This window comes from Euphorbia lathyris, chromosome 1 (assembly GCF_963576675.1).
Source record: "Euphorbia lathyris chromosome 1, ddEupLath1.1, whole genome shotgun sequence".
In the NCBI taxonomy this organism is placed as follows: domain Eukaryota; kingdom Viridiplantae; phylum Streptophyta; class Magnoliopsida; order Malpighiales; family Euphorbiaceae; genus Euphorbia; species Euphorbia lathyris.
In genome coordinates, this window is record NC_088910.1 from 38,236,041 (window position 1) to 38,238,723 (window position 2,683).

The 2,683-nt window shown below is 39.7% G+C and overlaps 1 non-coding gene across 1 annotated transcript; it reads right to left on the reverse strand.

The window, feature by feature from the left end:
- Positions 1–1,870: 1,870 nt before the first annotated feature.
- Positions 1,871–1,977, reverse strand: LOC136216199 (small nucleolar RNA R71). The gene has a single exon (XR_010683189.1). It is a non-coding gene; the product is annotated as a small nucleolar RNA R71 (small nucleolar RNA).
- Positions 1,978–2,683: the final 706 nt, after the last annotated feature.

Below are 2,683 nucleotides of genomic sequence, written 5' to 3' on the forward strand. Positions count from 1 at the left end.
GAAATATCCATCTTCAGGATCTGCAAATCAATAAACGAATACTCACATACATGATTTAAATAATACAACATAGACAATGGCATACACCTTTATGTATATACTAACTACACTAAAGTGTACATTATAATACATTATATACACTTAAATGCTTTCCTAGAATAAACAATGACATCCCTTACAACTTTTACCAAACAAACAAAAGACATAAATAAACCCAATCATACAATGTGTGAATGTCCATTATTAAACAATAAATAAATCCAACTTTTACCCTAAATATCCTACCACATATATTAATTACAAAAAAGATTAAATTAAAATACTCACATGGTCTGTCTACAGCAGACACTGTTCTTCCTTTATGTCTACTGGTCCCCGTAGAAGCCGTATGAGGGGGGACCAACTTTTGCTAGACAGGATTATAGACTTTGGTTTCAGAAGAAGAAAATCTCCATCTATGGGGTTTCTCAGCTTTGAACCAGCATATTGCTCACTCGCCAGTATGAGTGAGTAGTCCTTTTGAATAGGCGCGGCCAGTTTGGGCCGGTCATGTAAGTTTCTTAGTCTATTAATGAATGAATGGTGTTCTCCTATGAAGTGTTTGATGAGGCTTTATATTTCAGTGCTTATGCATATATGTTTGTGTTAGATGAATGATATGACACTGCTTACATCTTCACCGATGTCTCATTCAAACATCCAACCCCGAAGCAGACATGTGAGGTGGTTGTATCGAGGGTTTTCTCATGTGAAATGATGCTTCAATCTTAATGCAAGAAAGAACTAACCTTTAGGACGCTATTGGTTGTAGTAAGTCTTAGAATCTTAAGAACACACGAGAGTTGACTTAAGTTAAAGTTAAAGCAGAAACCTTGACTTCATTTGCATCATTCATGACTGATTAGGCTATTTAGGAACTTACACTGCCTGTTCCGCTGTGCTTAGCCTGTTCTATCTTTTAATATCATCAAGTAGTCATATTTCTATACTTAGAAGTAGTACGTAGAGCTTTTACCAACCAATCTCAACAAACGTCAATATAAAGAGGTCACATTTAACACACACCTTGTTCAGCAACGTTTTTCTAGTAAGATTTGGTTCTCAATCCCTATGGAGACGATACTTGACTTATCACTTTATTACTTGTATCTAGTACACTTGCTAGAGTCTGTTTAGAGGACAACAAGTTTTTGGCACCGTTGCCGGGGATTGAAAGCAGCAAAATTTATAGGAAATTTTTTATGAAACAAGGTGTTTTTAATCTGTTTGCTATATAGTGCAGCCAGAAGGAGTTCTCTATCTGTTTATGCGAAGAGCTGGACCTCCTATTTTTCCTATCGATCTCAAATTAGAGAGAACGTGTAGACGAAATCGAGCGGGAGCTCGACGTGCAAGACAAAGAGAGCGACAAAGAGAAAGAAGGATGGCTGGAAGGGTACCTCCCGAACAACCAGTTCAGTCAAATCCAGAAGGAGAAGGAGAAAACAACAATCCTCGAGTTATGAGGATTAGAGACTACTCCAGACCAACCACAGAGGGACATTCGTCGTGCATTGTGCTACCTAACGAAGGAAACAACATGTTTGAGGTGAAGGGTTCCATGATACAAATGTTGCAGGCCTCAGTACAATTCAATGGATACCAGTCGGAAGATCCAAATGGGCATATCCAGGAGTTCATTACACTCTGCAACACCTTCCGATCAAACCGAGGAGTTTTCGATGATGTGATCAGACTAAAGCTGTTTCCTTTTTCTCTCAAAGATAAAGCAAAAAACTGGCTAAAAAACCTACAGCCAGGAACCATTACAACTTGGGAGGAAATGGCCAGTGCTTTTCTGATGAAATACTTTCCACCTCGACAAGCCATAAAACTCAGAAATGAAGTATCTCGATTTGTACAAGAAGAGGACGAGTCATTGACAGAGGCATGGGAAAGATACAAAGAGCTGTTAAGAAGGGTACCGAATCATGGCATCCCCATTTGGATGCAAGTGCAGAATTTTTACAATGGAGTGACCAACATTTATAAAATCTAGATTGAATCCATTGCCAATGGTAACCCAGAAGATCTTGAGCCACAAGCCTTGTACGACCTTATTGAGAAAGTCGTGAGCACAAGCTATAACTGGCACTCAGCTAGAAGTGAAGGCAAAAGTGCAAGGAATGATGATGTTGTGTCCAAGCTAACAAATCAGGTGGAACAGCTTGCAAGACAGCTAGGCAAGATAAATGTATCATCAATTCACAACGAAGCCCCATTCAATGTTATATGTGATTTTTGCGGAGGGCATCATTTCAACATCAACTGCCCTGGAGTTAAACAAGGAAAAGGTGAGCAGGGAGAATGTGATTATGCGGGGTATAATCAGAGAAACCCACCAAACCCATACTCCAATACCTATAACCCAGCCACAAGAAATCATCCAAATTTCGGTTGGACAGGGCAGCCCAATCAACAGAAACAACCGAGGTATCATCAACAACAGGGAGGGCATTACTAGAGGCAACCTCAGCAGCATTGTAAACAACCTGTTCCACCAAAAGAAGATATAGAACCAGACATGAAGACAATGATGATGCAGTTCATGAAGCAGACACACGCGTCAATTAAAAATCTGGAGACACAGGTCCATCAACTCGCTGCATCTACGACAAAAGGAAAAGGGATAATGCCAAGTAAC